The sequence below is a fragment of the Carcharhinus amblyrhynchos genome, chromosome 16 (assembly GCF_965287045.1).
Source record: "Carcharhinus amblyrhynchos chromosome 16, sCarAmb.v2.hapA, whole genome shotgun sequence".
Taxonomy (NCBI): Eukaryota; Metazoa; Chordata; class Chondrichthyes; order Carcharhiniformes; family Carcharhinidae; genus Carcharhinus; species Carcharhinus amblyrhynchos.
The window spans coordinates 2649839-2662241 of NC_137339.1; positions in this window are offsets into that span (position 1 = coordinate 2649839).

The following is a 12403-nucleotide window of genomic DNA, read 5'->3' on the forward strand; positions in this document are numbered from 1 at the left end:
TTGCCTGGTTCCTGAAATCTGGAATTCTCTCCTAAACCTTCTCTGCCTCTCTCTGGATCAGTAGATTACAAAGTTAATGATTATAAAAGATTAAAAACAGAGGCTGGAATTTTACCATCCTGCCTGTCACTGGAATCGGAGCAGACGAGGGCTGGACAATGGGAACACTCTACCTGAATGGTCGCTACGAGAGGACACAGGTTTAAGGTGCTGGGGAGCAGGTACAGAGGAGATGTTAGGGGCAAGTTTTTCACTCAGAGGGTGGTGAGTGAGTGGAATCGGCTGCTGTCGGTGGTAGAGGCGAACTCACTGGGGTCTTTTAAAAGACTTTTGGATGAGTATATGGGATCTAATGGCATTGGAAGTTACAGATAGTTCTATGGCCTGGTAGGTATAGATATGATCGGCGCAACTTGTGGGCTGAAGGGCCTGTTTGTGCTTTAGTGTTCTATGTTCTATGTTCTATGAATCCCAAGCGAATCAGTTAGAGTCATGGAGTTATAGAGGTTTGCAGCATAGAAACAGGTCCTTCTGCCCAACTTGTCCTTGCTGCCCATATTTTTCACCACTAAGCTAGTTCCAATTGCCTGCATTTGGCCCATATCCCTCTATACCCATCGTACCCACGTAACTGTCTAAATGCTTTGTGGAAGACAAAATTGTACCCACCTGGTGTCGTTGGGCTTTTGAATAGAAAAGGTGTCTGCTTTATGATATCCAACACCTCACCAACCAGAGAAGTGTTGAAAGGCTGCTCCTGGTATCCTTCGTTAAAGGTCAGATCAGAAACTTCAAGGTATTTTATGAAGTTAGCCTGGACCCTAATTTTTACATTTGATTTTGGCATTAGGGTGAGCAGAAGGTATTTCACTCCAGGTATGAATCCAGTGACCCACTAGGAAGCTTTTATCAAAACAAACTTTATTTAAGAACATAATTCAAATATAACAAAAAGAATTAGCATAACTTTTAACAATTAAAATAGTCAAACACGACAAAGTGTAATTCCTAACAGCTAGCTATCTCTGTTGTTCCGATTTAGCAGTATCCCCCCAAAGACATTATAGTAGAGCAAACCCAGAGAGTGTGGGCTGCAGCACAAAAGAAATGAATGAGAAGGGTGAAATAGACTGCACTGTAGTATCGACACTCACTGCAGGTAGACACATGACAAATTACAAATAACTACATCTTAGATATCACTAACCATCACATCCCAGGTGAGATCCTTCCTAGGTTACAGCAACAATAAGAAAATTGCTATCACTTATCAAGGCTCCACAATGTCTCAAGGAGCCATTGTGTCTCTGGAAAACTAATCAAGTATCAGGGAGATGGGACAATTAACACACCACCAAAATTGGTTTGAAAAATGGAACACTTTGATATTGTAAATAGGTAGACAGGAGATATCCAGAAAATGATTAAAACTAAAGCACACAGGACAATGGATCAATACAATGTGATCAAAAACAGAACTGTCGTCTATTCAAACTAACAAAATGATGACCTAATGTAAACATAAAATGAGAAAAGGATATAAGAATGAGTAAGGACTGGTGATTCACAGGATAATTCAGAAGCAAGCTGGAATTACAGTCACGAGTTCTACTCTCTCTAATGCATGTTGAATAAAGCCATTTTTGTTGAAGTTATACATCGTCTTGAAGACTTGGTTTGTTCATTCCCTCCAATCACTTCTTTAGAATCAGTTAGCACAGAAACTAAAGGTATTTATGTAGATACTGGAATCCCAACCTTTTGACATTGCTTGAGAGTGGTCCAGACAGACACTTGCCTTCTAATTCTCATTCAGCAACTTCCAGAGAAAGCTCTTCTCCCAGACAGTAGAATCATATTTCTTGGCAGATTCCACACCCCCCCCCAACCCACCACTCCCCTGCTCCCCTCCACCGATCTCAGGCAAAGAGCCATCGGACACTTGGCACTTACCTTCTCACTAACTGGAGTGGACTTTAGTGGAGCATGTCTGTTTCTCGCTGATTCTGGATAGGTGAACATGGTGGTGAAGGGGTAAGGTTGGGTGCACAGCCCATTAAGTTAGTTTATTTGCATGTGAATATATTTAAAGGCCATCACGCCATTTCCAGCGAGGTCCCGATCGCAGTCATTTACGGGCCTTGGTAAAGGGGGGACTGGTGTGAAAATGGGCGTAACTTGATGGTAAAATCGAGCCTTGTGTTTCATGTCTGAGCGAACACTTCAAAAAAACCCTGGGAAATTCCAACCTATGTGTTTATGTTCAATTTATCTGAAAGTTTAAAGATTATTTATTAGTCACAAGTAGGCTTACATTAACACTGCAATGAAGGTACTGTGAAAATCCCCTCGTCTCCACACTTTGGCGCCTGTTTGGTTAACACTGAGGGAATATTTAGCATGGTCAAGGCACCCTAACCAGGGCTTGTTACGGACTGTGGGAGGAAACCGGAGCACCCAGAGGGAACCCATGCAGACACGGGGAGAACGTGCAGACTCTACACAGACTGTGACCCAAGCCGGGAATTGAACACAGGTCACTGGTGCTGTGAAGCAGCGGTGCTAATCATACCACCCTCTAAGCAGGTGACCTGAATGTTAAAAGGGGTGAAGGAACTGGATTCCAAATACTTAGTTGTAAAAGGAGTTTACTTCCCCTGAAACTTTAATGTCAATCATTAAGGTGGAGGGAGACTGCCCCCCTGCAGGATCTGCTGTTATTGCTTTCTAAGCAGTCAGTGAGCTTGATTTCCTTGTTTAGAATCTTTGAGGCAGAAGAAAGATAAACTGGTATTTATATTACACTTCTCGCAGCCTCAGAATGTCCACAAGGGTTTCACACCCAATGAAGTGCCTTTTGAAAAGTTGTGAGAACATTTAGGAGATTGCATTGCCTTTTACAGAACTTCCTACATTCGCAACGATAGAACCCTACAGTGCAGAAAGAGGCCCTTCGGCCCATCAAGTCTGCACCAAACACAATCCCACCCAGGCCCTACCCCCCATATCCCTACATAATATACCCACTAATCCCTCTAACCTACACATCCCTGGATACGAAGGGGCAATTTCTTAGTATGGCCAATCAACCTGACCCACACATCTTTGGGCTGTGGGAGGAAACCCACGCAGACATGTGGAGAACGTGCAAACTCCACACAGACAGTGACCCGAGCCGGGAATTGAACCCAGCACCCTGGAGCTGTGAAGCAGCCATGCTAACCACTGTGCTACCGTGCTGCTCGTTTTTGAGACTTTGGGAGTATCACTGCCCATGATATTCCTCTTTGGTAATGTGACCTGGTGAAATAAACCCCTACACATGAGGACAAATGCCAGCATCCTGTGGGTTCAAATCTTCCTCCTGAGTCCATAACCTTGGCTGATATCCCCAGGGTAGCACTGATGGAGTGCTGCACTGCCACAGATGCCATCTTTCAGATGGTACATTGAACCCAGGCCTTGTCTGCTTCCTCTGACGGACACAAACGATCCCAATTCGAAGCAGAGCAAGGGAGTGATGTCTTGATGTCCTGGCCAATTCTGGGCATCGCATTTTAGGAAGAATGTGAAGGTTTTGGAGTGGGTCCAGAAGAGATTGAGGAGAATGATTCAGGGATAAGAGGTTACATTATGTGGAGTGTCTGAAGAAGCTGGATTTGTTCTGCTTCGAGTAGAGAAGGCTGGGGGGAGATTGGATTGAGATGTTTAAAATCGTGACAGCTTTATTTGGGAGTAAGTCATAAGAAAGTGTTTCCAATAATTTCCCAAGGGGAGAGATTTCATGCAATTAGCAAAGGAATCAGAGGTGATGTGTGTAATAATGTTTTTACACAATGTAGTTAGCGTTTAGAATGTGAAACCTGAAAGAGTTGTTATGCTTCCAGGAGGAATTGAGGGAGAAGGAAAATGCCAGACATGAGGAAAGAATGTGGGAATGACATCAACAACTGGATAAACCCTCGAACAAAAATGAATGAAGACTTGATGAGTTGAATAGCCTCTTTGTGTGCTGTATTATTCCATGGTCATTATCACACTGTTGTTTCTGGGGATCTCGCTATGCACTAATGGGCTGCCACATTTCCCACATGGGAGGGTGGGCGTAGAGGTGTGGGGAAGATTGGGTGGCGGGGGGGGGGGTGGATGCGGATGTTTGGGGAAGGTGGGATGGTGGGGGTCATGGTGGAGGTGTGGGGAAGGTGGGGTGGTGGGGAGGGTGGGGGAAGGTGGGGTGGTGGGGAGGGTGGGGGAGGGGGGGTGAAGGTGGGGTGGTGGGGGTGGTGGTGGAGGTGTGGGGAAGGTGGGGTGGTGGGGAGGGTGGGGGAGGATGGGGTGGTGGGGAGGGGGGTGAAGGTGGGGTGGTGGGGAGGGTGGGGGAGGGTGGGGTGGTGGGGAGGGGGGGGTGAAGGTGGGGTGGTGGGGAGGGTGGGGTGGTGGGGAGGGGGGTGAAGGTGGGGTGGTGGGGAGGGTGGGGGAGGGTGGGGTGGTGGGGAGGGGGGGGTGAAGGTGGGGTGGTGGGGAGGGTGGGGGAGGGTGGGGTGGTGGGGAGGGGGGGGTGAAGGTGGGGTGGTGGGGAGGGGGGGTGGAGGTGGGGTGGTGGGGAGGGTGGGGGAGGGTGGGGTGGTGGGGAGGGGGGTGGAGGTGGGGTGGTGGCAGGATCATTCTTGTATTGTTGGCTCCTTTCTGTTTCCTGTTGCTCTCTGAGCAGAATCTTACTGGCCGAGCACACACCTGACCTGGAACATCATGAGATGGTGCAAGAAAATGTCAGGTGTTCATTCCAATGTCAACATTCGATATTTTGGTTGGCGAGTATTTGCACCAATTAAGAAACTCGTTGAGAGTGTTAATAGCGGAACTGATCTGGAGTTTACGTTGCCTGTAATGTTATGTGGTTAAGCAGACAAACTGTTTTTGCCATCTCGTCATCCTAGGATGTCATAAATGGGACCTAGAGCCAAGAGGGACTGAATTGGTGGGAGTTTTTTGGTGAGGGTTTAGTTTGGAGTATTGTGAACATTTTCACTGCTTTTTTGTTGGTAGTTTCTGCATCTTGTCTGGGGTTTTCAGGACATTTCAGTCTTGTGACATCTCTGTGAGATTTCCTTTGCCACCCTCAGTGCAACTGTCAGCCTCATTTTGCATCGCCACTAATGGTTCTTACCTTTCAGCAGGAAGCACCTCCTCTGACCAGGTCGTGCCCTCTGACCTCAGCTGCCACCTCGGTCCAGCCCTTCTTGATGGGTTGATCTCCTCTTTCATAGCACGAGGACACCTCCCATGGCTGTCACCATCTCCACTGTAACACAGAGGCAGTATTCTGAAAGTCCAGGGGGTTTGCTGCATTCAGTTTAAAGAGGGCCAACATTGGGAGTATTGGGGGGGATAAAGCTATTTATAAAGGACAATTGTCAGAAATTGACCAAATTTCACTTCTGAGCATTCCACCGGGCTTTGGAACTGGACCCAAAAGAAAACTTGAAATGAAAGACAAATGCAGTGACGTGAATTCTTGAATGTGCAAGTCAAGATGTAGCAGAGACATTCCGGCCACACGGTGATGTGTATCTATCATTGAATTCTTGTGGTCAAATTGCAGAATTGTAAATGGTTTTTACAAGCTAACAAGCTGTGGGTTTCAGTATTTTGGGGTGGACACCTGCTCCTCTTGTAAATGCTCACCCCAAAAAAACCATTTCATTCATAGAGTTATAGAGGTTTACAGCATGGAAAGAGGCCATTCGGCCCAACTTGTCCACACCGCCCTTTTGTTTTAAACCCCGAAGCTAATCCCAGTTGCCCGCATTTGGCCCATATCCGTCTATACCCATCATACCCATGTAACTGTCTAAAAGCTTTTTAAAAGACAAAATTGTACTTGCCTCTACTACTACCTCTGGCAGCTTGTTCCAGGCATTCACCACCCTCTGTGTTAAAAAATTACCCCCCCCCCGGGCACTTTCGTATCTCTCCCCTCTCACCTTAAATCTATGCCCTCTAGTTTTAGACTCCCCTACCTTTGGGAAAAGATGTTGACTATCTAGCTGATCTGTGCCCCTCATTATTTTATAGACCTCTATAAGATCACCCCTCAGCCTCTTACGCTCCAGAGAAAAAAGTCCCAGTCTATTCAGTCTCTCCTTATAACTCAATCCATCAAGTCCCAGTAGCATCCTAGTAAATCTTTTCTGCACTCTTTCTAGTTTAATAATATTCTTTCTATAATAGGGTGACCAGAATTGCACACAGTATTCCAAGTGTGGCCTTACCAATGTCTTGTACAAATTCAACAAGACGTCCCAACTCCTGTATTCAATGTTCTGACCGATGAAACCAAGCATGCTGAATGCCTTCTTCACCACTCTGTCCACCTGTGACTCCACTTTCAAGGAGCTATGAACATGTATCCTTCGATCTCTTTGTTCTGTAACTCTCCCCAGTGCCCTACCATGAACTGAGTAGGGTTCAATCTACCAAAATGCATCACCTCGCATTAAATTAAACTCCATCTGCCATTCATCAGCCCATTGGCCCAATTGATCAAGATCCCGTTGCAATTGGAGATAACTTTCTTCACTGTCCACTATGGCACCAATCTTGGTGTCATCTGCAAACTTACTAACCATGCCCCCTATATTCTCATCCAGATCATTAATATAAATGACAAATAACAGTGGGCCCATCACTGATCCCTGAGGCACACCGCTGGTCACAGGCCTCCAGTATGAAAAACAATTCTTTCCAACCACCCTCTGGCTTCTGCCAAGAAGTCAATTTTGTATCCATTTAGATACCTTACCCTGGATCCCGTGAGATTTAATCTTATGCAACAACTTACCATGCGATACCTTGTCAAAGGCCTTGCTAAAGTCCATGTAGACAACATCAACTGCACTGCCTTCATCTAAATTCTTGGTTACCCCTTCAAAAAACTCAATCACATTTGTGAGACATGATTTTCTACTCACAAAGCCATGCTGACTGTCCCTAATCAGTCCTTGCATCTCTAAATGCCTGTAAATCTTGTCCCCCAGAATACCTTCTAACAATTTACCCACCACAGATGTGAGGCTTACTGGCCTGTAGTTTCCAAGCTTTTCTCTGCAGCCCTTTTTAAATAAAGGCGCGACATTTGCCATTCTCCAATCTTGCATTCAAGTGAAATTCATTCAGTAATCTGATGGTGCTGCTCAGGCAGAATCTTCCCCCACTGGGACATCTCCAGATGTTCCTGAGCTAGTCACCAACACTGAATGTGAGACTGTCGCGAGAAATCAGAATCAATAGTGGAGGGATTTGCAGCAATCATTGTCGGGGGTATTCTTAGGGACCAAGTCAGAAACCCCAACTATTTTTTGATTTTGGCATTTGTGTGAGGGTAAGATGTTTCACTCGAGATGTGATTCTATTGATAAACTTGGAAGCTTTTATTAATACAAACTTAATTTTACAGTTTAAATATGATGAATGAATTTGCTTAGCTTTTACCAATTGAATACTTAAACATGACAAGGCACAATCCTTAACTGCTAATCTATCTCTATTAGTTCCAATCTAAGCAATGTTTCTCTTATAGACTTAAACTCCTCTTCAGAATCAGTCAGCAAACAAAACAGGCTTATGTGGGCTGCCAGTCCTTAAGCTTTCACAGTACCCCTGGAGAGGGAGACTAACTTTCTTATAGGTCCCAAACAGCGGAGTGACAGAGACCTCCTACTCCTTCCAGATCGAAGCAGAAACTGCCTGCCACTCCCTGTAAGCCGAGCTCCTCTCATTACCAAATTACTCTTTCTCTTGACAATCAACCTAGTTAAATCCTAATCTGAAACACCAGAGAAAAAACAAAAGTGAACAAAAAAACAAAGAAAGTTACAGCACAGGAACAGGCCCTACAGCCCACTGAACCTGCACTGACCATTCTGCCCGACTGAACTAAAATCCCCGACCCTTCTGGGGACCGTATCCCTCTATTCCCTTCCTATTCATGTACTTGTCCAAACACCCCTTAAAAGTCACTATTGTATCTGCTTCCACTACCTGCCCCAGCAGTGAGTTCCAGGCACGCGCCACCTTCTATGTAAAAAACATGCCTCGTACATCTCCTTTAAACCTTGCCCCTCGCACCTTAAACCTGTGCCCCCAAATAATTGACTCTTCCACCTTGGGAAAAGCTTCTGACTATCCACTCTGTCCCTGCGCCTCTTAATCTTGTAGACTTCTATCAGGTTGTTCCCTCAACCTCCGTCACTCCAGTGAGAATAAACCAAGTTTTTCCAACCTCTACACAACCTGTACACAACTCTGGTGCGGCCGTACTTGGAGTACTGTGTGCAGTTCTGGTCCCCACATTATAGGAAGGATGTGGAGGCTTTGGAGAGAGTGCAGAGGAGGTTTACCAGGATGTTGCCTGGTATGGAGGGGAGGTCCTATGAGGAGAGACTGAGGGATTTGGGGTTGTTTTCGTTAGAAAGAAGGCGGCTAAGAGGGGATCTTATTGAAACATATAAGATGATTAGAGGTTTAGATAGGGTGGACAGTGATAGCCTTTTTCCTCGGATGGAGAAAGCTAGCACGAGGGGGCATGGCTTTAAATTAAGGGGGGGTAGTTATAGGACGGATGTCAGGGGTAGGTTCTTTACCCAGAGGGTGGTGAGGGATTGGAATGCCCTGCCTGCTGCAGTTGTAAATGCACTTAGTTTGGGGGCATTTAAGAGATCCGTGGATAGGTTTATGGATGGAAAGGGATTGGTTTAGGTTAGAGGGTCATTGTTTTTTAACTGGTCGGTGCAACATCGTGGGCCGAAGGGCCTGTTCTGCGCTGTATTGTTCTATGTTCTATGTTCTCCTCATAGCTAATGCCCTCCATACCAGGCAACATCCTGGTAAATCTTTTCTGTTCCCTCTCCAAAGCCTCTACACCCTTCTGGTAGTGTGGTGACCAGAATTGAACCCTTTATTCCAAGTGTGGCCTAACTAAGGTTCTATAAAGCTGCAACATGACTTGCCAATTTTTAAACTCAGTGCCCTGGCCGATGAAGGCAAACATGCCGTATGCCTTCTTGACTACCTTCTCCACCTGCATTGCCACTTTCAGTGACCTGTGTACCTGATCCAGATCCCTCTGCCACTCAATACTCTTAAGTAAAACTGCATTAGCTCAGATTAAAACAAACACTCCAATATCTAGGGTCAATTATTCTCCTGCATTCTCAGCATATAGCTACCAGGTTCATGGACAGATCAGTACCAGGTAACCAAGAGATCAATTTTAAACATAATGTTCTCAAGAAACATGATATCAATACATTTATTAAAGACACAGTATCATCACAATATGATTTATACAGGAAATTTGGCATGTCCGCTCTGACTCTTATCAACTTTTACAGATGTGCCATAGAAAGCATTCTTTCTGGTTGTATCACAGCTTGGTATGGCTCCTGCTCTGCCCAAGACTGCAAGAAACTACAAAAGTATGTAGCCCAAACCATCACGCAAACCAGCCTCCCATCCATTGCACCTGTCTACACTTCCCTCTGCCTCGGCAAAGCAGCCAGCACAATCAAGGACCCCATGCACCCCGGACATTCTCTCTTCCACCTTCTTCCATCGGAAAAAAAATACAAAAGTCTGACGTCACCATCCGACTCAAGAACAGCTTCTTCCCTGCTGCCATCAGACTTTTGAATGGACCTACCTTGTATAAAGTTGATCTTTCTCTACACCCTAGCTATGACTGTAACACTACATTCTGCACTCTCTCCTTCCCTTCTCTATGAACGGTATGTTTTGTCTGTATAGCGCGCAAGAAACAATACTTTTCACTGTATGTTAATACATGTGACAATAATAAATCAAATCAGATTCTGCACTTACAGAAACGTGTGTTTAGGTAGAGGGGGTTATGATCTGTAAGGTTAACTGTGGGACAGATTGCTATCCATACACAAGTAAACATGCTCCTCTGACTGATCGACAGGGTAAGTGCAGTTCAGAATTGATGGGATCAATGTTTATAAATATTGATTTAATTTGAAGGGACCAGTGAACTGCTGGATTACTGGTGATAACTGTAACCTGTTAAAATAATGCTAAGGGGTACTAATCATGAACTTTGACAAATTTCTCCATGTGGGTTATATTCACTGGAGTTTAAAAGAGTGAGAGGGGATCTCATAGAAACTTATAAAATTCTAACAGGGTTAGACAGGGTGGATTCAGAAAGAATGTTCCCGATGGTGGGGGAGTCCAGAATTCAGGGCCATAGTTTGAGGATAAGGGGTAAACCTTTTAGAACTGAGGTGAGGAGAAATTTCTTCACCCAGAGGGTGGGGAATGTGTGGAATTCACTCCCACAGAAAGTAGTTGGGGTCAAAACAGTGTCTGATTTCAAGAAGATATTAGATCTAGAACGTGGGGCTAAAGGGATCCAGGGATATTGGGGGGGGGGGGGGGGGGGATGGGGGGAGGGTGGGATCAGGATATTGAATTCGATGATCAGCCATGATTAAAATGAATGATGGAACCGGCTCGAAGGGCAGAATGGCCTGCTCCTGCTTCTAGTTTCTATGTTTCTGTGGATGGGTTCAGGTCAGGTGTTAGGATTCATTTAACCACATTCCTTTTGTGCCTCTTTGTACTGTTATCTTCTACAATGTTTCTGTGAATCATCTTGAGGTGTTTCCTTCTATTGAACAGACTGTATAAATATGAATGTTTCCCTATCATTCATTTAAGGGCAAGGGCAGCAGAGCGGAGACATTGATTGGCTGTTGTGTGGAGGATTTACATAGGTGCAGTTACTGCGTCCAGAGAGTGGGCCTGTGGAAGACACCCTCCACGTGTGAGTAAAGGCAAGAATCCAGCAAAGGCAGAAGAGTGGTGATGTGGATTGGCTGCTGCAGGGAAGAGTTTCATGGGCGCAGTCACTGCTTTCAGAGAGTGGATCTCTGGAGGACACCCTCTGTGATCGAGGGAAGGTAAGCACCCAGCAAGAGTAGCAAAGTGGTAATGCTGATTGGCTGTTGTATTGAAGATTTGTATGAGCACAGTTAATGTTTCCAGAAAGTGGATCTCTGGAGGACACCCTCTGTGTCTAAGTGAAGGTAAGGACCTAGTAGGGCAGCTAAACTGGTGATGCTGATTGGTTGTTGTGGACTGTTTTGAATGGTGTAGCAGGCTCAAGGGACCAGATGACCTATTCCTGCTGTGAATGCTTATGTTAAATGATAGTTATTTTTACCTCAATTCCTTCTACCCATTTTTTCTTCTCTATCTCTTGGTACGTTTACTCCCAAAAAAACTCTTTCCATGAAAGCAGCAAAGTATTAATTCTGTTTCTCTCTCCACAGATGCTGCCCGACCTGGAGATCATTTCCAGCATTTTCTGCCTTTGTATCAAAATTGCAGCTTCAGAAATGTTTAACATTGTCAGGTTCACTTAACCCAGAAATGCCGAGAGACGGACTTGCTGACTCCCAATAATGTTTAGTGTGAAAAATTGCAGAAATTTACAAAAGAAATCCTATCTCAATGTTCAAAATGGGAAATAATTAAAGATCATGTTCTGAATGTTAAACTGCTCCAGCAATGAGCTTTCTAGATTACCTCGCTTCTGTCTTCATTATGTTTTTAAGGAGTTAGTGCAATTTGTCTGATATTCTGTGCAGAGTTCAATTTGTTTAACCCAGACACTTTCAAACCCTGCTCTCCCTTCACTCAATTCTAACCTGCTACAACATTCATTAAAGTAAAACTCATCTAAAGAGATGTGACTGAGCCTGTGACTGAGCCGTTTAAGTTAATTGTGTTCGAATCACACCCAGAGAGTGCGGGCTGCAGCAAGAGAGGCGTGTATGGAAAGGGTTAATCTGTGGCACCCACACTCTCTGAAGGCAGACAGGACAACATACAAATAACAACATCTCAGACAGCACTAACACAGGGGAATTTCACAGGAACTTCACTGCAGTGTTAATGTAAGCCTCACTTGTGACCAATAAATACATTTTATTTTACTTCACTTTTACTCTACTTGGTATCGCTCCAATGTCACAAAACCATATGAGAATTGATATCACTTAGCAAGGTTCCAAAAGGTCTCGAGGAACCATCGTGCTCTGAAAGTTTATCCAGCAGATGGGACAATTAACACCCCATCGAAATCAGTTTGACAAACACAGCACTTTGATATTGTAGGCAGAAGATGTCCAGAAAATGATTAAAACTAAAGCACACAAGACAATGCAACCGTATAATGTAATCAAAGACAGAACTGTAACAAATTCAGAATAACAATATGATGACGTGAGGTAAATGTAATGCGTTAGCATTTAAAGAACAGGGTATAAGGATCTGTAACAGCCAATGGCTCAGTCAGTAGCTCGGAAACAAGTTGTAG